At 36.8% G+C, this 26,287-nt stretch overlaps 1 long non-coding RNA gene across 4 annotated transcripts in view; it reads right to left on the minus strand.

The window, feature by feature from the left end:
* Positions 1-352: 352 nt before the first annotated feature.
* LOC106558449 overlaps positions 353-26,287 on the minus strand; it is a 107,687-nt gene continuing 81,752 nt past the window's right edge. For 3 of the 4 annotated variants that reach the window (XR_005353524.1, XR_005353523.1, XR_005353520.1), the window contains 2 exons: positions 22,202-22,278; positions 17,818-17,973 (listed from right to left, as the gene is read on the minus strand). This is a non-coding gene — a long non-coding RNA (uncharacterized LOC106558449). Of the gene's footprint in view, positions 842-17,817; positions 17,974-22,201; positions 22,279-26,287 lie in introns of those variants that run through there. The other variant, XR_005353522.1, reaches the window with a different exon arrangement.

Consider the following 26,287-nt stretch of genomic DNA (forward strand, 5'->3'; position numbering starts at 1 on the left):
AAACTTCTAGAGGGGTCTATGCTTCATGAATTTCTTGAGTGGGCATTTGAGTCAGGATCAATGAAGCATTGATAGTTGATGCCCTCAACAAATCAAGTGAACACACCAGATATTATCTGATCCAGATTCTGGATTACGTTACATACAATCCAGACTACAAACCTGTAGAGGGTCGGAGTCATATGTGACTCTCAATTTGCTGTAAGATGCATGATATTTGTCAATCTGTCAGCAAGGATAAAGTTTCTTTTGTTTGTTTTCTCTTCTTCAGACTCAACTAGAGGAGAAAAATGTCATTCAAGCCCCTCAGACCTCCATGCAAAGTTGTTCTGATATACACATAGACACGCACTTGCGATAAGTTGATGTTGACTTTATTCCTGTTCAGTGGGTCAGACCAAGGAACCACACCATTTATTGATGCCAGCATTAGGTAACATTCATTCGATGGAAAGGACTCTGGTAATTCTATTTAATTTCAAACAACACCTTATGCTCTGACACGGCAGAAGGGCCCGGAGTGGCAGTTGTACTCCTCATGTTCCAGTATGACATTCCCAAGGTAGGATTTGATTACAAACAGCAATAGGGAATTATGGGGAAAGAGATGAAGCACAGAGACCAGGAGACATAAAGAGATGACAATAACAAGGTTGTGAGGCAATCTGTGTTACTTTATCAGGCTGTCATCAGGCAAAGGATCCTGCTGGAATGCCTCCTTGCCTTCAGGATAGACACTCAGACCTGGTCAAGTCAGGACACTTCACAGGAGCCAAACTGTGCAGTTCCTCTGAAATGCTCAACATCCCATGCAGACTCAAATGCAATTACGAGAAATTTCCTGAGAAAACAAAATGAGAACTTCTAAGCTTCTGTGTATTTATTTATGTGCCATTGGAGATGTTTGGGATACAAGACACATGTCTCCTCCTACAACTCAACTTCAATCACATTTGAGCAATTATTCAAAGCTCAGCATACTCTAATTAGTTCCTTATTCTATTTATTTATTTATGTATGTATGTATTTTAAAGATTTGTTTATTTTTTATTTGAGAAAGAGAGAGAACAGAGCAGGCAGGGCACAGAGAGAGGGAGAGAAAATCTCAAGCAGACTCTGCACTGAGTGCAGAGCTGGACTGGGGCTGAAGGCAGGGCTCAGTCTCACAACCTGGAGATAACAACCTGAGCCAAAACCAAGAGTCAGAGGCTTAACTGACTGTGCCACCGAGGCATCCTAGTTCCTTACTGTATTTAAAAGTATTATTTATTTATGCATGTTCTCCTTACCTCCATTTTTTCTCTTATGATTTATACTAAATTTGTTTACTGGTAGCTATCTTTTTTTTTTCTCAGATAACTCTAAGTTTCAAGAGTTTCTCTTTTGAAGTCTTAATGCCTAGGATCATATAAGCAATAGTAATCATCATCACCATCCATGCATATATATATGCATATAATAACATACACTTGCACATGTGTCATATTGTGTGACTTACAAAGCACTTTCACACACGTTATCACATTTAATCATAATTACAACAATAACATCCAGCCCTCTTTCTCTTTCTCCTGGTTACCATGAGGTGGACACTTTACTAAGAGCTCTCCATGCAATGTTTCCAGAGAAGAAAGAGTCAAGGAATTCGAAAGGCAATGAGGAAATCCTTGAAGGGTAGTTGAACAAGCACTTAACTAGGCAGGAGTGGTCCCAGGAGGAATGGTCACACTCTGCTGTTGGTTTCTACTTATTTGGCACCGGTCAAGTGAGAACCTCAGTGTGCTCATATGCAAAATTAGATTAACACACACCTGCCCTGACTCCTTACAGAGTTACAATGAGAATCAAATTAGATAATATGTAAGAAAATATTTTGTGGCTTGCCAAATGAAGAATACATATTTTTATTGATTTTCTTTCCTGCACTTGACTTTTGCCAGCATTTGTAGCATTGTCTTAAACAAAAGCTTCTATTGAATAATAGAATAATAGGAAATTGAACATTAAGTAATAGAATTGGTTCTATTGAATAATAAAAAAGATGAAAATTTGTAGAATTGTATAAGCATGTTCTAATAGTCTTTTGGCCATTTTGCTTTACTTATAATCAATACATATAGGTATCTGTTTGGCAGCCAGATACCTGAATTCAATCTATGGGAGCTGAGCTCAAAAGGAAAATGAAATCTTGTTTCTTTTTTAAAATCTTTAAATTTTTTTCAAAGTGAAATCTGCAGATAACTTGCATACAAATCACATGGCATGATTATAAGCATTTCTGATTTCTCCACCCTACTTTTGTCTACTGAATTAGAAGCCGCAGGTATCTGCTTTGTTTAGAAAACACAGCATCTGAGACTTAGCTAGGCCCACTAGTCCAGGAGCCCAGAACATACTGGCTGAGGTTTGCAAGTTGTTAGAGGACATTCGTTGTTTCTTTTCAGCAGTAACAAGATTTTCCTATCAACATTATATTAAAAGCAGATACACATTCCTATGTGAAATAAAAGCAGCACTCCATTTGTGTACAAAACTTGACTTCACTTGCTTGAAAGCACTTTGAAGTCATGTTTTCTCAGCTTTCTTTAATTGGATGGTGCATTTATAAGAGAACTTTGGAAAGAGTATTCTATTTCAGTGTTATTTCTGGCCTCCATTCAAGAAACCAATAATCTCATAAGCAGTTAAATTGATAACCAAGCAGCAACTCTCCAAATTAGAAAGGGGTCTCAACTCATTTCAAGCTATGATATTAAAATCCACAAGATGTTAGCAGTCTGTACTATATGTTGAAATAAAAAAGTAGAGATTTTGCTTTTGGTCATTAGTGAATATGGGATGATAGAGTATTATTTCAGAAGTTACCAATCACCAACCAGCTTCATGGAACAGAGAAATAAAAGAGAAGAATCAATACTTATTCAACACACATTTATTGAGTAACAACTGTGTACCTGGCACTGGTCCAGGTCTAGAGCTGGAGGAGTAAATGAAGCAAATCAAGGTTCCTTACTTCTTAGCTCTAGAAAGGGAGGCAGAAAATAAAGAAAAAGCCAATATTTAATATTTCTAAGATCAAATGCACATTATAAGATGATAAGTGCAAAGGCCAATGGTTTACTCTGAATCTATTATGCTGAAATTTAAAATTCTGGAAACTGCAGAGTTTGAAAATGATATGCTTAATCACTCACATTTATAGTCATATTTACAGTATAGTCAAAATGCATATTTCATATATGATTGATCTTTTTTCCCTGAGGCCAGATCCTGTCTCCCTTGTCATTCCTGCCCTTCTATGATGATGCCCCAGAAAAGCAGCCAATCAGGAGACTAGTTTGTTTGCTTGTTTGTTTTCTCAGCACTTTTAACTCAGGAACCAAACCAGTATGAACTGGATAGAGCATCAGAGTCATGTCTGAACTGTACCCAGGGTCTATGCATAGTTAGCTAGTTTCAAAACCGCAAGCTAATACCCATACTACCAGCATGCCGTTCTTTTTTTTCCCCTCTGCTGTGTTATTCATATTTAGAGTCGTAATATGACCCCATCCAAAAACCCTGTTGCAGAAATTTCTTGGAAAAGAACATACAGTTTATCTGTGCCTATGAAGAACCTGTTAATTGGGGAAGGGAATGGGATGGGGGGTTGTAAAAACAAAATGAACCAAAAACCCGATGAAGAGCTATACATTTTCTTTGTATAACCTGACATCATTTTAGTCCAAAGTGGGAAGTCACCTTTTTTTTTTTTTTAGAAATATATCAGCAGCAAGGGAAGGATATTGCTATTCTGATCAGAATTCGGTCAGTAGGTATGTTTTGGGTTTGATTTAATTTTTCCTATTTGTCTTTCCGCCTATATAAAAATTTCCTCTAGGGAAAAATATGCCAAGGTTAAACTTTACATGGATTAACCAATTACCTACGCGTCGTAGCCTTCAGCAATTTTTATAATAAGACACCATCCACTTCATGCTAAACTGCAAAAAGTGATCCCTTTTTCATAATATTAATGCTATTCCATGGAACAGCACTATTAGAAAAAATCCCAGAAGCAAACATGGTACAAATTATGGAGCAGCTGCGGAGAGGTGGCTTCTAATCATATTGAACAAGAATAAGAACAAATAAATCAAGAAAGAAACTCCTCCACTTCTGCTGACCCACGGATGTCCATTTTAACCCTGGGTAAATATCTAGCAGCTCGCAAGAGGAGGGACACGCAGCCAGCCGTGAGGGTGACAGTAAAGCTCACCTGGGCTCGGAACACTCAGAGGGTCCAGAAGCACAGGAACTTTATTTTGAAATCCAGCTTACGTAGTTGAAACTGTCGGTTCCCGACTTTAACTCCTTGGCAGAGGTGCTAGCTGAGTGTGCACATTGCACAGACACATGGCAGCAAACAACCTCTGGGCTGTGGGCGAGGGACTCACCTCACCGCCGCTGGGCCCTGGGCTGCTGCCAAGGGCAGGTCGGGCAGGCAGTGGCACCAAAGCAGGCAGACAGGCATGACTTTGGGACAGAGAAAGGGCTGGAAGTTCAGGGTTTTGTCATCTGTGTTTGTTAATATAAAAATAGATTGTTGAAAGGTGATTGGAATTGGATTTTCAGCTCAGGCCACGTTATTAGGAAATGGCTTTGTGGCAGTAAATGTCATCTTTAGCTAGAGACCTTCAGAAAGCTGAATCGAGGTCAAAATCAAAACTTGGCAGAGGTCCCCGTGTGCTGCCCTTCTCTTGTGCCTTTTTTTTTTTTTTTTTTTTTTTGGTCCTGAAAGTGCTTTGCCAAACACTCCTCTCTCAAGAGCCACTTCTAGGGGAGAAGAGGGCCTCAAATCAGCAACTTTTAGGCGTAGAACAGCAGATGCTCTGTCTCAAACCTAAACATCGTCTTCTTGTTGCTCTATTACCTGAGCCCCCCAAATACTGCTTTCCATCAGCCATTTAGTTCCAACGAGTTACTGCAATGATAAGACGGTGTCCTTGAGTCTGGGGTTATTTCAAATAGGTGACTGTGTTCCACCCACATGCAGAAGGCCTAAAAATTGCAGAATCAGAGCATTTGCTGTGCTTCTCTGTGATACTATCTTCCAGGCACAAATATACTAATCTGTTAAACAAAGAGTCTTATCCAGTTCTGAAATGCTAAGTGTGTCTCACACTGGAAGAAATAATTTACAGTCATCTTTCCCTAAGTTTCATTTCAAAGAAAATGTCTTCCATTATTTCAAGAGGGAAAACTAGGAAATAGAAGATTATTTCACAAGGAGCCGTGGTCCTTTTACAAATTTACTCTTGCATCTCCATTTCAGGGAGGGATGCACGTCCCTTTGCCTCCCTGAGGTCATTGCCCTGGTTTGTGCCTTAGATGTGTTTATCCCATCATCCAGACAGTTCAAATCAGGAGTGAGGTGCATTCGAGCTGGGTTTCTCCTGCCAAGAGGATAATCCTCTACTGACCGGTCAGCATTTCCATCTAGCAAGTTTGACCTTTCAGAAGGAGATGCCGCTTTAAGTTTGCACAAAATAACCTTAGTGGTGAATGAAGCCCAAGTTTGGGGTGACAATGTTGTCCCCCTCACCGCCTCCTATTTCCAGCTTTCCTTGCCTGACGTGGACATTGCAAATACAGCGTCTCTTCAAGGCAGTATTTCGTTTTGAAAACATATAGAGTTAGAGCAAATTTTGCATAATTCTATTAAAAGGCTTATACCTCAGCTTTGCAAAATATTTGAGAAAATGTGATTCAGGGGAAAGAAAGTCTTATCTTCTGGCCCAGGAGGTGCTTCCTGGAACTAAGCTTTTTAATGTCAGGAGTGCATGGTAAGCACCAAAAATTAAAAAAAATTCGAGAGACTTGAAGGGCTTCTTTGATGTCCCTTCAAGTCCCCAGTGGTCTGAAGCTTAAGACAGAGATGCATTTTCTGTTTCTTTCACCACATTGCAAATTTAGACACTGGCGTCATATTACAGTATGGAAAGCATAGGTGTGTCTCTGTAGAATCTAGAATAAAATTTATTGGCTCTTTCCAGTTGAGGACAGTTCTTGCTTTTTGGTGTCATTGCAGACTTGAGAACATCTTCCATAGATCAAATGACTCTGTCCTCATGCTTATTTTGATCATATGATGCTGCCGGGTGTTCACAGGTTGACGGCCAGTTTGGCATCCATTTTTCATATTCAGCTTCTGAGATCATACTTACAGAACCAAGCACCTCCAACAGTGTAAACATTACAATGAAAATGCTTCTAAGTATAGAGCAGGTCTCCATTAAACAGGCTGCTGTTCCAGAAGCCAATGGCTATATGTTCAGATGATGTCATACAGTCAGGAACCCTGTAAGAGAACTGCACTCGTACTGTGAATGGAGAGTGCCCACAGCCCTCAGAAGCCACCATTCTAGAACTCTCTGGAGCCTTAAGCCTACCTTCTTCTTCTTTTATTCTTTTTTTTTTTTTTAAAGATTTTATTTATTTATTCATGAGAAACACAGGGAGAGGCAGAGACACAGATAGAGGGAGAAGCAGGCTCCCTGTGGGAAACCCAATGCGGGACTCGATCCCAAGACTCTGGGATCAAGCCTTGAGCCAAAGGCAGATGCTCAACCACTGGGCCACTCAGATGCCCCTGAAGTTTATCTTCTATTGGGACCTTCTATTGCATTCTTGGGGGATCCCTGGGTGGCTCAGCCAGAACATGTACAGTCTAGAAACCTCCCCTGATATTTGTCTTAATTTTCACTTCCTATTCACCTTAACTGTTGCCAGGACCAGACCCTAGCTTTTTAAGCACATAAACAAAAATTCAATTTTATTTTTTGAAATTACAAAATTTATAAGTATGTTGACAGAACAACTTTTTTTTTTAATCCATAGGTGATTTTGTGATTATAAAGTTCTGGGTAGATTTATCAAAATGGAAATTTCCAAACATTTCTTTATCTGTGCTTCTAGGATTACCTAGCAGCCACTGCTGTGATAGCATCTAGTTAGCAGCCACTTTTGTCTCCACAGTCTCTTCTGCCTACCAGCATAGCAAGGTGAATCATACTTGATTGTCAATTTTGAAGATTTTATTGGGTCTTAATTGTATTTCATATCTAATTTAAAGCCTTTCCGGATGGTTTTGTGATTCTCCTTATCTAATTGACCTTAGGCTGCATTCCTCTTTCCTGCCAAGTGATCTTCCTTGCCATGTTTTCCTCCTATCTTGCTATCCACCTATCTTGCTATCTACCTCCAAATTATATTCAATCAACCTTTAAATTATTTAGATAAAAAACACTTAGGAGAGCTTTTATGTCATTTTAAAAAGCAACTTATATTTAATTCCTAATTGCTCTGGGAAGTTATATACATTTGATCATCCATTCATAAATGTGTATGTAGTGCTTTGGTGCTTATAAGTAAAATTCACATGCTGAAGATTATGCAGACAGAAGAGTGCTATTACCTAGAGTTCCCTTTTTAGGATTAACATTGAGAATTGTGTTCTGATTACATAATTCATAGGCAAAGTTATGTTACTCTACCTGACATGGCACAAATATTTATAATATCCAGCCAAAGTTGCCACCTGGGGACACAAAGAACAAAGAAACAAAAGTCCCAATCAAATTAGAGTTTAATGAATCCATCTCAGGCCAGCTGTGAACTTCTGATGCCAAGGCATTCTAATGAATAAACAGAGGAAAAACTTGGAGAACAAAAGTCTTCATAATTATTTGCATTCTTGGGGATCCCTGGTTGGCTCAGCGGTTTAGCGCTGCCTTTTACCCAGGGTGTGATCCTGGAGTCCCAGGATCGAGTCCCAGGATCGAGTCCCAGGATCGAGTCCCACATCGGGCTCCCTGCATGGAGCCTGCTTCTCCCTCTGCCTGTGTCTCTGCCTTTCTCTCTCTCTATGTCTCCCATGAATAAATAAATAAAATCTTAAAAAATAAAATAAAATCTTTAAAAAACATTATTTGCATTCTTTTGGTAGCTGTAATCACAGAATCTTTTTTATTGTCTGTTGCAACCTACAACTACACTCATGTTGGTGTATTTTTAAGTTGTGCTTTATTCTCTGTTGTGAGTTAGCTATGATAATTATTAAAATCAGCAAAATCTCCTTCTGAAATACATGAAGTATAATAGATATATGTATTTCAACTTAACCAGAACTTGCAGATGAATAGCAGTTCCAGGTTGGTTTTTATATAATTTAGTATAGCCATTACTAGACTGAAAGACACCACACACAATATACTATATTATAAAGTATGTAGCTAAAATAGAAATATTAGAAAATCTCATAGCTAATATATTTATATATTTGTTCTTTATTCTTAAATTCCAATTTCTAAGGTAACATTTTTTTTCCTGATTATTAAAACAACACATCCTTGTTTTGGAAGAGATGGAAAAGACACAAAAATAAAAGAAAGTCAATAAGAATAATATAATGCTACAACCCAGAGACATCCATTCTGGTATTTAAGAGTGCATGTTAACGTTATTAACTGTTTTTTGTAATTTTAAATATAAATATAGTTAATTTAATTACATATATATTTATTTATTGGGTTTTTTCCCCCTGCCAGTTAGTACTTTTCAAATCACATTTTTAAGAGCTGCATAGTATTTTGCAATGCATATACTAAAATTTTTAAAAATGACCCTTATACCCAATAAAAATTACTGTGGGTACTTACAGCTTCAAGTCATAGTTGCAATGGCAGGTCATTTGGGCCTTCCGTTTCTTATTTAAGGTAGAGCTATTCTTTTCTTTGATTTGCATGGATTACCATTAGACATTCTAGCCTTTTTCTATTTGTTCTTCTCCATGTGCGAGGTCCCACCATTGTCCATTGTCCTATTTCTGCCTATTTCATGCATTTCACCTTTCTGCCTGAGTATGCCACCTTTGGCATAGTGTACAAGAGTTAAGGTAAACATCAAGGGAATTAAAAATGATTGAAAGTGACTTTTCTGAATTAAAATGACTGTTTAAGTGAGAGGTACACTTTCTTCACTATTCAGCACAGCTGTTTTGTCCCATATAACTATTATGATTTTTCCTCTGTGGCATTAAGTAGATGGATATGTGCTATTTGGAAAGAAAAGAGAACAAGAAATTAGGACAGTATGTGGTGATGGCTTGGGCTCAGTTCTCTTGGAAGCATTTTACCCAGAAGTCATGGTTTCTCTTTAGTCTTGGGCAGGGTAGGCCATGCTGTAGTAACAAATTAATCCTGAAATCTTTGTGGCTCAGAGAAGAATAATTATTTACTGCTCACACAGAGCAATGATGGAGACTCATGGAGACTCCCCTTCATCCATAACTCACTGATGAAAACTCCGCCTCCATTTTGTGGTGATGCCATCTCAATATGCGGCTTCCAAGATTGCTGTTATAGAGAGAAGAGGGATGTAAAGTCACACCAGTTCTTAATGGTCTAAGCCATTAAGACACATTACATGTGTCTCTCAATCTCTTGGATAGAACTAGGAACATGGGAAGGGGTGGAAGGCTGAGAAATATCCAGAGTACATGGATATTTGATAAGTGCAGTCACTGCACCTTGTCACATATCAAACTACAGAAACAAATTTTATACTTCTCTCAGTGAACTAGACAGGGAATCAAAAGATTACTGGGATCAGAGAGTCTAGAGAAACCAGTAAATCCATTAAGACCTAAGAATCAGAACGGTCCAAAGAGTACTAATGGTCAAAGTGGGAACTAACTGACCAACATGACTACTGGATAGTAGTTAACCAGATAGAGTGAAACCAGAGAGAAGATGTAGCCCATAAAGCCATGACCTTATGCCTTGACTTGGATTCTTTGCAAGTGTGGTTCCCAAACCTGGTTACTTAGGTTTAGAAAACTTCAGAACGAGCTTTAGAAAATGTTGAGTTCTGGCCTCACTGGAGAACTACTGAATTAAAATCTCTTAAAGAATATCTGACATATATTTTAAAGGCTCTTCCTGATTAGTCTGGTATATCCAGGGTTTGAAAACCATTGCTTAGAGAAGAAGAAGAAGAAGGTAGATGATATCCTTAGGAGGAGGTTCAATGACAGAGTACTTTATAGAAAAGCAAAGGGAAAAGCCACACCAGAAGTGGGCCCAGTTTATGGTCCCATTATTGGGTGAAGATTTGTATTATAAAGGGAGGTATATTCAGCTCTGAATCATGGTAACCTGAGAAGAATCACCTCAACCAATTATCTAGTCAGATACTTAGTACCCACATGGATACCATTCTTGACCACCCAGTAGGTTGGAAGGCTTTTCACTTATTTAGTCATCTGTCTCTTGGTCAAAAAATTACTAGGTAGCAGCACTGTCAAACATGCAGAGGTGTCTAAAAACAAGCCAATGCAGGTAAGTCACCAGCTTCATACAAAGTAGGAGAAGAAAATCTGACCTTTGCCTGATGGCTGGAGTTTTTACTCATCATACCTGTTTTTGCATATGACTTTTTTTATATATGTCAGGAGATAGCAAGACCAAAGCCTAGGGTAAGTGCCTAAGTACTGAACAAAGTAGTAAGTAAATATGTTCAAAATGGAGAGCTGAGTACAGAGTTTGAGTGATGCTAAGGTCAATTAATGGATTCCAAATACAAGATCACATAGCTGAGTAACAAATGCATTAAATCAGAGTTGTGAAATGGGAATCAAAACCAGGACTGGACAAAGACAGATGAGTTAGCTGGAGTCATGAACTCAAGGAAACATGAACAGCCTGTCTTAATTACAGTGAAAGTCCAGCTAGTATGTAGTTGCTTTAGTGTCACCAAAGAATGCCTTCCTACTCCATATTTTTTAAGCTGCTGGAAGCACAACTGACTATAGAATGTGCCCTTTTAGACTTATGGCTTTTTCTAGAAGACCATTTCCATGCTTTAGTTATAACCACAGTCATGGTTCATTAAGACCACAGCAGTGGGTTTTGAAAGTAATTCATCTGTTTTCCTTTTACTCCATATCACTCTGCATTTGCTTAGAAGTCCTGCAGATGGCTGGCTGGTCAAACTGGAACATTAAGGTTTGGGAGATGGCTGCTTCTTAGCCATGTTCTAGGGCATTTGGATATTTCTAGACTAAAAGAGAGAAGCCCAATAGAAAACATGCAAGGAGACTTCTTCATCTACTTGAAAAGAAACAAACTTGTTCTGTGTTGCTCCAAAAAGGCCAATACTGGGATTGCCCAGGTGGCTCAGCGGTTTAGCGCTGCCTTCAGCCCAGGGCCTGATCCTGGGGACCCAAGGTTGAGTCCCATGTTGGGCTTCCTGCATGGAGCCTGCTTCTCCTTTTGCCTGTGTCTCTGCCTCTCTCTCTCTCTCTTTTTCTCTCTCAATCTGTGTCTCTCATGAATAAATAAATAAAATCTTTTTTTTAAAGGCCAATATTTTTAAATTCCAAAGGGGCAAACTCAAAACAAAACATCCTAAACATTATCCAACAATTGTCATTGGCTTCCTAGGTATTATTGAGCTACTGTACTTGGCCAAGTTCTAAATTTTAGGGCTGCTCAGATTTTAGTTTGGGGATCTCTTTTCTTTCTACATACTTTTTCTTTAGCATGTTGTTCAGTTCCATTGCTTTAAATGCTTTAAATGTGATAATGAACCCATTACTTTCTCCATCAAATATCATCTCTAGCTTCACATATTCAGCTGTCTTTATGACCTTTCACTTGAAGTTTCATGAACATCTCAAACTTAATATGTGAAAAATAGAATTCTTGATTTCCCTTCTTCATCCTCCACCCCAAAGTCTTGTCATCTTTGGTTTATTCTAGCTCAGTTAATTATACCATCATGTACCTGTTATTTAGCCCCCAAATTCCAGGCCTACCCTATACTTATCCCTCTCAAGCCATGGCAAACCAGTTGCTTCCAAATGGACAGAGAACATAAGTACATTATTCATTGGATTCCCTGAGACCACTGATACACAGTAATAAATATTTGAAGAATGAATGATGCAGAATGAAAATCTGGAAGAAATAATAATGATCCCCCCCCCTTTTTTTTTTTTGCTAAAAAACGAGCTTTTTTTTTTTTTTTGCTACAACTTTAGATTGCACTTCCTAGCCCTCCACTTTAAAGACCAAAAAAAAAAAAACTTTCTAAATTTCATAGAAAATCTAAAGTTGTTCTAGACCCACACAAAAATTTTACCGGCTATGATAAATCTCTCTCTCTCTCTCTCTTTTGGTGAGTTCTAGCACACAAATTCCACCTGAGGTGATGATAAAAATTTCCCTATTTTTATAAGTTTTGATACATTTCAAGATAAGATTCCCATCTTCTTAATATCCAGACTAAACTAAACAGCTTGGCAATGATTCCTGAAGCCATGCTAGCAGATAAACACCGCAGGACACCATCCCAGGACTGACTAGCCACACAGACTATCTAGTGACTCTAGAATATTATTCTCAATAATCCCAAATTTACTGAGAGCTATTTTAAGTACCCTTGAACAAAAAAGACCTTATTACAATTAGCATATCTTTCAAAATAGACACACCAATGCCAAAATTCTCTGCCAATCCATATATAGCTCTTTTGAGTCCTTGATTCTATTCCTTAGAGTTATACAATTATATGGAATTATTTCATGCCAACTCCACTATTCCACCATCATTTTTAAAAAGGAAATTAACAACGATGCCCCATTTGACAAATGTTTGCAATAGGAAAGGAGCACTGTCATAGTGAAATGATAATTGAAACAATGGGAAAGCAGTGTCAATTCTCAAAGCAATTCATGATGCTCAGATGCTTCCATGTGAAGTCAGGAGATTGGGGTTGAGGAAGAAGCACCAAGAAATCTTGACTTCTTTTCTACATAGCTCAGAGAGTTTTGCAGTTCTTAAGCATAACTGTTATTTTTACTGTTTGTATATCTGCACCAGACGCCAAGCTAATCATGACAAATTGCTCTTTAAATTCACAAGGCAACACCATTCTGAAACATTTTCAGAAATTATTTGCACTCCCATAATGATAGCAGGTACTTACCCAATGCTTACCAGGTGCTGATCTCACTAGAGCTAGGGTTGGACCCCAGGGGGTCTAGCACCATAAAGTGCTCTTATCCTTCACACTGAACTACCTTCTCCAAGACAGGCTATTTTAATAAGACCCCTACTTAGAGGCCTCATCTGTTTGCAGCTCACAATCGTGTGAAAGCAAAGCCACAAATCAGATCATCTCCACCACTGACAAGGGGCTTTTGAGTCACTAACATCACTTACTGGTCAACTGAAATCCACAACTTTGAAAAGAATATCACAAGCCTGGCTCATTTCAGGGGTAAAGGGAAGATGAGAGCCTCCTACCCCACCTGTCCAGGTGGACAGAATTGCAGAGGAGAATCTTGAAAGAGGTGCGGTGTAAGAGGCTAAGAATTTTGACTTGTCCTCTCCTATTTTAGGGAGTGTTTCGAATTAGAATTTTCATAATTATATTATGCAAACAGTCTTTTTCTTCACTTCTCTAGATAGCACTTCATTACCCTACCACTTTAGAAAAAGTTGATTTTTAAAATAAAGTTGATGTTTAAAATAAAGGCACTTGCTTTATTTAAATGTTTGGTGTTTCTACTTTGGGCCAACTGTGTAGACAGGATGGTAACAGAAGGGTGTTTATCCCATCCTATGGCTTCAGTGGCTCCCATAACAGGGACAGGCACCTATGGAGTAGACGAAGACTCCCAGCCAGGGAGGTGTCTGACATACAAGAGTGCCTAAAAGGCAGAGCTTGGGGAGACTGAGCCTCCACCTGCCTCTACCTGCACATCAGAGCAGCACTTCTCCAGCTTCGAGATGCATGCAAATCACCTGGGGATCTTGTGAAAATGCAGGTTCTAATTCAGCAGATCTGGAGACAGGTCTGAAGCTCTTCAAAGCTCTGCATGTCTAACAAGCTCCCTAGTGAGGTCAAGGCTGCTCAAGGCTGCTGGCCTATAGACCACACTTCTAGTAGCAAGGAGCTAGAGGCCACAGTGACTGGGACGCAGAGGGATTTTTTACACCTGTACATGTATTTTCATTGCCCCTCCTTGTTTATTCTCTTGGTCTCATATCCAATTGCATTGGGAAGAACCTCCCTCCCTCTGGTCATATGTCCTGAGGGAACATTCATTCATAAAAATAATACTGAGGCCTCTCTCTGCCTATCACACTCAAGTCATCTTAACCAATTGCCTCCAGACTTCCACAACGTGAGTATATTCTCCACGGTTACCCTCAAACCACTGGCACAGAGAGAGGAAGACTGTTCCTCTTCTCTCTGCTGCATAGTTTGAGTCTGGGTGGATGGTACTTTTATGTGGCCCCAGGGACATCAGCTCCCTGGCCCTGGGACAGCTCTATAGGTTCTGTCAGCTCCAATATTGCTCTCCACTGCTATGGGTAATAGAGGATATGGCCTATTCAAAGGTGATGCTGGGGGGCGCCTGGGGGGCTCAGTCAGTTAAGTGTTTGCCTTCAGCTCAGGTCATGATCCTAGAGTCCTGGAATCGAGCCCCACATTGGGCTCCCTGTGGAGCTCTCTCTCTCTCTCTCTCTCTCTCTCCAGCGTTCTCTCTCTCTCTCTCTGTCAAATAAATAAAGTCTTTAAAAAAACAAACAAACAAACAAAAGTGATGCTGGGCTCAAAGCTGAAGGAAGACTCCAGAACGAGTGGTTCTTTGGTCCCATTGCCCAGAAAGATCAATATGCTTCTGCAAGCACAACGCGGGTGAACCCTCTACTCTGTGTCTCTGAGTTTACCAAGGGAAATGTTTGTGGGTGTGCCTCCATATCCAACTTAAGTTCTGGTTAAAGGAATCATTTAAGAATCTTTCCCTCATTGAAACGTCAGCAAAGAGGATAATTATTTGCATTGTCCAAACTATTTTCATAAAATCTCCAATGGAATTAGGAAACCCAAATATAGATGAGGTGCAATGGAACTGTCTTCCTGAGAGAAAAAAGGTAATTATAGAAAGGCCCTTCAAAGAAAAGTGGTGGAAACACTTGTTAATTTTTCCTTGAGACCTTCACAGGGCCAGGTTACACAGAGAGGAAGCTGGAGGTCTGGATAACCTATTACTTCTTTTCCCAAGGCAATTCCATGACCCGAGCAACCACCTTAGAGAGCCAAGACAATGAGTGGAATCAGGCCATGCTGAAGGCCAAGATAAACTGGGCTAATGCTCTGACTGTTCTAAATGGCTTGGAACCCAGCTGCCACCCCTATGAACATTGGCCCCCCAGACCCAGTCCCACCTTCCTGGCAGGCAAGATTCCCCCACATGCTACCACCTCAGAGAACCGTAGGACAGAAGCTTCTATATGTTGCCAGATTACAACATTTTTCTGTTTCCCTGGATCTTCTTGCATTTCTCTTCAAAATTTTTTTAAACATGGCTCAAAAATCAGAATCATGTAAGAATGTACACTGAGCAGCATTGTGCTCTCCTTGTCCACACCCACTCCTGCCCTCTGGTCCACTCTAAGTCGTCATTGAGTTTCTGTTTATATTATTTCATTATGCACATATGAATAAATATTCTCATCCTTTTTCTTATTAAAAAGATAGAATTTACTGTTCTTTATTTTGCTTATTTTTCACTTAATGTATTCTAGAGATTTCTCCATAGCAGTATGTAGAAATCCTCCTTACCTTGATAGATGCATGGTATTCCAATATATGAATGTGTTAGGGTTTTCTTTCTTTCTTTTTTTTTTTTTACTAAGCAAAGATCTAGGAGTTTATTTTTTTAATATTAATTATTGAAGTATAGTTGACATACAATGTTATATTGCTTTCAAGTGTGCACTACAACAATTTGACAATTCTATACATTACTCGGTGCTCACCACAGTGAGTGTAGTCTATCACCATACACCGTTATTACAATATTATTGACTATATTCCCTATGCTGTACTTCTCATCTCCATAACTTCATTATTTTATAACTGGATATTTGTGCCTCTTAGTCCCCTTTACCAGTTCTGCTCATCCCTTGCCAGGACCCCTCTGGCAACCACCAGTTTGTTTCTGTATTTATGAGTCTGTTTGTTGTTTGCTCTTTGTTCTGTTTTTGATTCTACAAATAAGTGAAATCATATGGTATTTGCCTTTCTCTGACTTATTTCACTCAGAAAGGTACCCTCTATGTCCATTCATGTTGTAACAAATGGCAAAGTTTTATTCTATTTTTTCTATTGATTTCATTGTACATACCTACACCCTATACATATACATATGTATACATTGTACATATATACACCCTGTTTCTCCATTCATCTACCCATGGATATTTGGGATGCTTCTCTATCTTAGATATTGTAAATAATGCTGCAATAAACATAGAGGTGCATTTATCTTTTCAAATTAGTGTTTTCTTTTTCTTTGGGTGAATGTGTTAGATTTTATTCAGTTTACTGGTTGCTGTACAGTCTCTTCTATTGCAAGCAATGCTGCAAGCAGCATCCTTTTGCATATGCAATTTTGTTTTTGTACTGTAACCAAAGGCCAGATTCTGAGACAGGTTTTCTTGACTTAAAAAGTAAACGTATCTGTAATGTTGATAGATATTTCCAATCTCCCTTCCTTAAGAGTTGTAATATTTTATTCTCCTCCAGTAATGTGTAAGAGTATCTGTTTCTCTATAACCTTGTCAAGTGAGTGTGCATCAAACATTTGGATTTGGCAAATTCAATAGAGGACAAATGTTATCTTGATTTTAATATTCAACCTCTTATCATGAGTATGACAATATATTGTCACATCTATAAGGGACATTTAAATTTATTTTTTCTGTGAACTTTTTGTTTATGTCCTCTTTTTATGGCTGAATAATATTCCACTACATATTTTATATATATAAATAGAAAATATATATCATATCTTTATCCACTCATCAATCAATGGACACTTAAGCTGCTTCTATATCTCAGTTATTGTAAATAGTGCTGTTACAAAGATAGAAGTGTCAAATATCTTTATATTTGCAGAAATGATTTATGGAGTTTCTCCTTAAACATCATTAAATTTGACAAATTATATTAATTTATTTCCTGATGTTGAGTAATCATGGAGCAAAACTAACTTGGTTATGATGGTGACTTTTTTTAATGTATTGTTAGATTCTGATTATAATCATATGTGATATTGATCTATAGTTTTTTTATGTTAAACTTTAAATTAGATTTTGGTATCAATGCTATATTTGCTTCATATAAAGATTCTGCTTTGGACAATCTCAATAGCATTTAAATTATCTGCTCTTTAAAGTTTTAATAAAATTCTCCTTTGAACCTGGCCTCACCCCATATGTTTTATTTTCTAGCCAGTAAAGGAATCAATATTGGCTGTTGTTTAGCATAAAGTTTTGTTTCTTGCCAAAGCGAATTTGCAGAACCAGATATCAGTAAAGTCAAAGTAATGAAAGCCAAATATAAAGAGCAAATCTAGAAAGTGGTAAGAGGGGAAAAGAACACTTTACATGTGAGAGAACTATTTAATTCAATTAATAATCAATATCTTTGAGAAACTATGGAGGCCAGCAGAGAGTACAACATCTTTTTATTTTAGTTGTAATATATTTGACATATAACATTGTGTAAATTTAGTGTGTACAATATGTTAACTTGATATATTTGTATAATGGAGCATGATTGCCATTGTAGTGATAATTAGCACCTCTATCACATTATGCAATTATCAATTCTTGCTAGGAGACTAGAACTTAATTATTCCAACCAATTAATATAATGAGACAACATCTTTAAAGTGCTGAAAGAAAAAAAGAAAAGTTTCAACCCAAAATTCCATATACTTTATTAATGGAGAAATAAAGACATTCTCAAATGAAGAGAAATTAAATAAGAGTACATAGTCCAAGCAGATCTTCACAGCAAGAAACCCTTGAGGCTGGAGTTCTGAAGGAAAAAATGATAAGTGATGGAAACCTGGATCCACAAATAAGAATGAAGAACATCAGAAATGGTCACAGAAGAGCATCAGTCTGAGTAAACAGAAAAGACTTGATTTTTGCTTTTTCATCTTAATTTCTTTATAATCAATATCACTGTTTAAAGCAAAATATATCATTATCTTATGTGGTTTGTAACCACATACTATATATAATAACTGAATATATATAATAACTATATATAATATAGTTGTAATATATATAATAACTATAATATAAAGGATCAGAATATGTCAATATGGACCTTGTAAGTTGTACATTTTCTATATTTTATATGAAGCTTTAATGCATAAATGTATGTGAACTCTGACAAATTAGGGATATATATATTGCAATCCCTAGAACAACCACGAACATGAATAATGCAAAGATGTACAGCTAAAAAGCCAATAAGAAAAATAAAATGTGGGACGCCTGAGTGGCTCAGCGGTTGAGTGCCTGCCTTCAGCCCAGGGCATGATCCTAGAGTCCCAGGATCAAGTCCCACATCGGGCTCCCTGTAGGGAGCCTGCTTCTCTCTCTGCCTATGTCTCTGCCTCTGTGTGTGTGTGTCTCTCTCATGAATAAATAAATAAAATCTTAAAAAAGAAAAAGAAGTGTAATTCTGAAAAATAAGAAAAATCAGGAAGAGGGAACAGAGGAACAAAATACAGAAAAGACAAATAGAAAACAAATAATAAAATGACACATCCAATTACAAACATATTAATAAATAAAGGTCTAAGCACTTCAATTACAATATACAGATAGAATGGATTTTAAAAAAAGCATGACCCAAACATATACTATCTGGAAGAGCTGCACTTTAAATATAAAGACAGAAGTGGATTGAAATTGAATAGATCAAAAGGAAAAGTACCATGAAAACAGAGATATAAGAAGGCTGCAGTGGCCATCTTAAAATAAGATTTTTTCAGAATAATTCTATATTTATTATTATTGTGGCTATAAACTGTCTTCTTATAGTCAGAGGTTGTTCTGTGCTATAAAACAAGATGGCTTATGATTAAACTTAGCTAAAATTTAGTACAGGAAAGAAATAACAATGACAAATCAGAAAAAATAAAAGGGACCATAATAAATAATAATATAACACTGAAAGTAATGGCAGCTCTTTTTAAAAGATAAAATAAAATTGGCAACGCTTTAGCTACATTAGCTAAGAAAAATTAAAGAAGCCTCAAAAACCAAAATGGCTGCATTACTCAGCCATTAGAAATGACAAATACCCACCATTTGCTTCGACATGGATGGAACTGGAGGGTATTATGCTGAGTGACATAAGTCGATTGGAGAAGGACAAACATTATATGGTCTCATTCATTTGGGGAATATAAAAAATAGTGAAAGGGAATAAAGGGTAAAGGAGAGAAAATGAGTGAAAATATCAGTGAGGGTGACAATACATCATGAGGGACTCCTAACTCCGGGAAACGAATAAGGGGTAGTGGAAAGGGAGGTGGGCGGGGAGTTGGGGTGACTGAGTGACGGGCACTGAGGGGGGCACTTGGCGGGATGAGCACTGGGTGTTATCCCATATGTCGGGAAATTGAACTCCAATTAAAAAACAACAACAACAACACCAGAATGAGAAATGGAAGAGAAAACAATACAGCAGATAACCGTAGAAATACAGAGTGATAACAGGTTACTATAAATAAATATATACTAACAGTAAGATTCTTAGAAAAAAAAAACCCAGATAATTCTTAAAAATTTACAAGTTACTAAGATTGAATCATGAATCTTGGATCCAGGAAGTAGGAAATCTTAGATGAATAACAAGAATGGAAGTTGAATTAGGAATTAAAAATCTGCCAGCACAGAAAAACCCAAGACCACGTGGTTTCATTGGTGGATTCTACCAAATATCTAAAAAAATTAATGACAACCTTTATCAAAATCTTGCAAATAATGGAATAGAAGGAACGCATCCAAAATTAAAATAAGATTTTAAAAAGACTTAAAGAGGGCAGCCGGGGTGGCTCAGTGGTTTAGCGCCTGCCTTCGGCCCAGGGTGTGATCCTGGAGACCCGGGATCGAGTCTCACATCGGGCTCCCAGCATGGAGCCTGCTTCTCCCTCTGCCTGTGTCTCTGCCTCTCTCTCTCTCTGTGTGTCTCTCATTAATAAATAAATAAAATCTTTAAAAAATAAAAAAAAGACTTAAAGAATGTCACCAGAGATAAGAAGGACATTACATAATAATAAATCAGCCAATTCATCAGAAACATGTAAGAGTAATAAATGTTTATGTGCCTGATATCAAAATTTGCAAATACTGTAGACAAAAATTATAATTCCCCAGTCATCGTTGGAGATTTTAATACTCCTCTTGAAAATTTTTTTCAAAACCTAGACAATATAAAGTCAGAAACATACAGAAGATTTTTATAAAACTATCAACACCTTGACCTAATTGACATTTATAGATCCCTACAGCAGATATTTTAAAGAATATATGAGAAGAATCCTTTCAAATGTAATATGGCATAGTACATTTGTCAAGGTGGAGAATATATCCAGCCACAAACAAGTTCTATTCAGATTTTCAAAATGATGAAATCATACCAAATATGACAGAATTAAGTTAGAAACCAATAGTCATAAGGTATCTAGAAAAACTCCAAATATTAGGAAATTAAACATTTTAATAAGACATTAATTAAAGAAAATAATCACACGGAAGTTAGAAAATATTTGGAACTAAATGATAATGGAAATGTAATACATCAAAATTTGTGGTTGATAGCTAAAGCAGTGCTTAGAGGGAAATTTATCACTTTTAATACTTTTTTAGAAAAGACAAGACCTAAAAATCAAAGATCTGCATTCCAATCTTATGAAATTAGGGAAAGAAGCAAATAAGCAGAAGAAAGGAAATCATAAAGATAAAAGCAAAAAATCAATCAAATATAAATTAAACAGAAGAAAAAAGTGTCTCTTTGAAAAGATTAATATAATTTATAAAAATTAATACAATTTATAAATATATGAAACAATGTGTATAACTACAACTTATAAAAAATATAAAATTGTATACGAGATACAAATTGCCAATATCATAACCACGGGGCATGATTTTATATTCTACAATTATTAAAAATGCAAAACAAGACTACAATGAGATATCACTTCACATGTTAGAATGGCTACCATCAAAGTAGATAAGAGATGACAAGTGTTGGTGAGGATATGGAGAAAAGAAAACTCTTGTGTTCTATTGGTAGGAATGTAAATTAGTGTGACCACTATGGAAAACAATTGGGAAGTTCCTAAAAAAATTAAAAATAGAGCTACCAGATGACCCAATAATCCCCTTCTGGGTATAGAAATAAAACAACTATCCAAAAGAAATAAAATAACTATCTTAAAAAGCTATCTTACCTCCCTGTTTATTGTGGCATTTTTTTTACAATAGCCAAGACATGGAAAAAACCTAAGTACCCACTTATGGATGAATGGACAAAGGAAATATAGTGTGTATATAGTGTGTATAAATATATATATGTATATATATACACAATGGAATATTATTTAGTGACAAAAAGAAGGAAATCCTGCTATTTGTGATGATAACATGGGATGTATCTTGAAGGTATCATACTAAGTGAAATAAGTCAGACAGAGAAAAACAAATACTGTATGACCTCACTTATATGTGGAATCTAAAAAATCCAAATTTATAGAAACAAAACAAATTGGTGGTTGCCAGAGGTGGGAGGTAGGGGTGGGATGGGAGTAATGTGGGAAGGCAATCAAAAGTTACAAACTTCCAATTACTTTTTTAAAAAAGATTTTATTTATTCATGAGAGACTGACAGAGAGAGAGAGAGAGACTGAGAGACAGAGAGAGACAGAGAGAGAGAGGCAGAGACACAGGCAGAGGGAGAAGCAGGCTCCATGCAGGGAGCCCGACGTGGGACTCGACCTGGGTCTCCAGGATCGCGCCCTGGGCCGACAGCGGCGCTAAACCGCTGAGCCACCCGGGCTGCCCCAAACTTCCAATTATAAGATGAAAAGGTTCTGGAGATACAATGTACAGCAAGGTTACTACAGTTAACCATGTTCTACTGTATATTTCAAAGATGCTAGATGTGTAGATATTAAAAGTTTTAATCACACACAAACACATACAAACTATAACTTTATGAGGTAATGGATGTTAACTGAACTTGTGGTAATTATTTTGCAATATATACTTACATCAAATCATTATTTTGTACATCTTGAACTAATACAATGTTATATGTCAGTTATATCTTAGTAAAACTGGAAAATATCTGAAATAAATAAATGAATAAAAATAGTCATACTTTAAAAGATCATAAGACAGTGTTATGCACAGCTTTTGCCAATAACTATGACAATCTAAATGAAATAAAAAATGTTCCTAAGAGAGGCGTGTGGGTGGCTCAGGCAGTTAAGTATCTGATTCTTGGTCTCAGCTCAGGTCATGATCTCAGCGTCCTAGGATCAAGCCCTGTATTGGGCTCCATGCTCACTGAGGAGTCTGTTTGAGATTCTCTCCTTCTCCTTTTGCCCTTCCCCCTGCTGGTGCAAATGTGCTCTCTCTCTCTCTCTCTCTCTCAAATGAATAAATCTTCAAAAAATTCTTAAGAAACACAAATTACCACACCTGATCCAAAAAAGAAATTGAGAATTTAAATATCTCTGTATTAGCTACGGAAACTAAATTCAAAATTAAGAACTTTTGCACAAAGAAAACTTTAGACCAGAGGTCTTCACTAGTCATTCTTATTAAATGTTTAAGGAAGAAATAAGACTATCTTAAACAAATTCTTTTAGAAAACAGAGGAAAACGCTCAATAGTCAACAAGGTTAGCATTATACTGACACTAAAAGACATCACTTTGATATGCCATGTGAACAGAAATGCTAAATTCTTTAACACAATTTTGCCAAATTAAATCCAGAAATATGTAAAAAGGATCATACTTTATGACCAAATGAGGTTGAACTTTTGAAAATAAATTAATATATTTCACCACTAACAGTGTAAAGACAAAAAATCCAATTATTTCAATTGATGCAGAAAAAGCACTTCATGAAATTTCAGTACCAATTATGAAAAATACTGTTTTCCTAAACTTGATTTAATATCTATGCATACTTACAGATCACATCATATTCAGTATGAAAACAGAATGGTTTCTCTTAAGATAAAAAGAAGATAAGGATGTCTGACTACTTTCACTGTGTCTATTCATCATTTCACTTGAGTCTTCACCAAGGTAATAAGCAAGAAAAACTAATAAAAAAAAGCATACAGATTGGAAAAGGAGAAGCAACGTTCTCTTTATATATAAAATGATGTGTATATAGAAAATTTTGAAGAATCTACGAAAAGTTTCTGGAACTAGTAAATGAATCTGATAAAATTGCATGATACAAGTTCAATAAACCAACTCTATTGTGTTTCTACATACTAACAATGAACAATTGAATTTTTAAAACTATTTAATTTAAGATTTGCATAAGAATAGTTTGGGATAAATTTACTAAAAGATGCGTAAGATCTCTACACTAAAAACTACACCACCTTGCTATGAGAAATAAAAGCAGATCTAAATAAAAGGAGAGATATACATATTCATGGATTAGGAGATTTAAGATCACTAAGATGGCAATTCTCCCTAAATTGATTATACATTCTAGACAATACACATCAAGGTCCCAATAGGCTTGTTTGAAGAACTTAAAAATCTGCTTCTACAATTTACAAGGAGAAGCAAAGGTATAGAAGAACAATAATAGTTTTGAAAATGAAGAGCTAAGTTGGAGGCCTTACACTATCCAATTTCAAGTTTTACTGTAAAGCTATAGTATTTGAGACAGTATGGAAATGGTTTAAAAATAAACAATTACATCAATGGAATAGAATCAAGAAATAGAGCCACACCCACAATTTCAATAAAAGTGCCAAGGTAATTCAATATGGGAAGGATAGTCTCCTACACAAAATATGCTGAAACAATTGTATATCTCTATAGGCTTTTTAAAAATTAACTTTGACATTTGCCTCAAATTATAAGCAAAAATGAACTCAAAATAGATCATACATCGGGATGCCTGGGTGGCTCAGGGGTTGAGTGTCTGCCTTTGGCTCAGGGCATGATCCCGGGATCCTGGAACCGAGTACCACATTGGGCTCCCTGCGTGGGGCCTGCTTCTCCTTCTGCCTGTGTCTCTGCCTCTTTATCTGTGTCTCTCGTGAATAAATAAATAAAATCTTTTTAAAAAATAGATAACAGGGATACCTGGGTGGCTCAGCGGTTGGGCACCTGCCTTGGGCTCAGATCGTGATTCCGGGATCGGGGATCGAGTCCCGCATTGGGCTTCCCGCAGGGAGCCTGCTTCTCCCTCTGCCTATGTCTCTGCCTCTCTCTCAGTCTGTGTCTCTCATGAATAAATAAATATATCTTTTTAAAAAATAGATCATAGATCTTAATATAAAAGCAATAAGACTCATAAACACATAGAAGAAAAATATTTGTGATACTGAGCTAATCAAAGATTTTTTAAAAGATTTTTTAAATAAGTCACAGAAAGTCCCAATTATAAAAGGCAGCACTGATAAATGGATCCTAACAAAATTAAAACTGAATACCCTTAGAAAGACACAATGAGAGAAATTAAAAGGCAAGCTGCAGATTGAGAGAAAATATTTGCCAAGCATATGTCTATCAAAGGGCTTGTGCCCAGAATCTATGGAGAATTCTTGTGATCCAATAGTAAGTGATCCCAATGAAAAATTTGGCAAAAGATTGATTTGAACAAATTCTTTTTGTTTGTTTGTTTTATTCTATTTTGTTTTGTTTTCGACAGACAGTGAGAGAGCACAAGTGGACGGAGAGGGAGAAGCAGGCTTCCCACTGAGCAGGTAGCCCAACGTAGGGCTCCATCCTAGGACCCTGGGATCATGACCTGAGCTGAAGGCAGACACCCAACTGACTGAGCCACCCAGGTGTCCCTGAAGAAATTCTTCACATAAGCAGAGACACAGATGACAAGTAAGCATAAGAAAATGTACTCAACATCTTTAATCATCAGGGGAATGCGAATTAAAACCACAGTGGTATCCTACCACATACCCTTTAGGATAGCTAAAATTAAAAGACTGGCAATAGCAAGTGCTGGTGAGGAAATGTGGAACCATTGGACTCTCATGCAGTTTTACTGGACCTACAAACCATTACAGTATGTTTGGAAAACAGTATGGTAGCATTCTTGAAGTTTACACATAAATTTATCATCTGATTCAACAATCCCATTCATGGATATTGAAGTGATAAATTAAAGATATGTCCACATAGAGACCCTTATATGAATATTAGAGCAGCATTATTCACAGAAGTTGAAACAACTGAATTCCAATTGATGAGTCCACATTATGAAATACTCAGCACTATCATGGAACACAGTATCAATATACATAGCCTGAATGAGCCTGAAAACATCATGTTAAGGGAAATAAGTCACACCAAAATGCTATATATAGTATGATTCTTTTATATAAAATTCTAGAAAAAACAAAATTCTAGTGTCAGAAAGAACAGTAATTTCTGAAACCAAGAATTGAAGGAAGACATGAACTTCAAAGAAGCAAGAGGGACTCTTTGAGGGGGATAAACAGTGTATATTTTTATTTGGATGATGATTATATGATTATATAGAATTGCCAAACTTATCAAACTGTGCAATTAAAAGGGGTGCATTTATTTTATGTAAATTACATGTCCATAAAGCAAGGATGGGGTGGAGGAACTTCAAACTGAATTATATTAAAAGTATATCATCAAAATTTGTGGGTTTAAACTAAATAAGTTCTTGAGGGAAATTTAAAGCTTTAAAGACTTACATAAAAAAAAGGTTTTAAGTCAATAATCCAAATTTTTGTCTTAGAAAAAGAGCAAATTAAGCCTCAAGAGGAAAGGAAATACTAAAGAGCATAAATATATAAAGTAGAAAACAATACAGAAAACTTTACAAGCTCAAATTCGATTCTCTGAAAAGATTCTTAAAAATTGATGAAGTCCAAGCAAGACGGAAAAAGAAAAATACAATGAACCAAAGCTATGACTGAAAGAGAGAATATTCCTGAGATCCATCAGCCATTACAAGGATCCTAAGAGAATACCATAAATAACTTTATGTCAATATATTTAACATCTTAGATAAAAGCTAGCCAGGTGAAACAGTAGTGGAGACTATCCTGCAGAAGGAGCAGCTCGTGCACAGACGAAAATGTGGCCCTGTCTGGAATGGCAT

Source organism: Canis lupus, chromosome 1, assembly GCF_011100685.1.
Source record: "Canis lupus familiaris isolate Mischka breed German Shepherd chromosome 1, alternate assembly UU_Cfam_GSD_1.0, whole genome shotgun sequence".
NCBI classification, from domain to species: domain Eukaryota; kingdom Metazoa; phylum Chordata; class Mammalia; order Carnivora; family Canidae; genus Canis; species Canis lupus.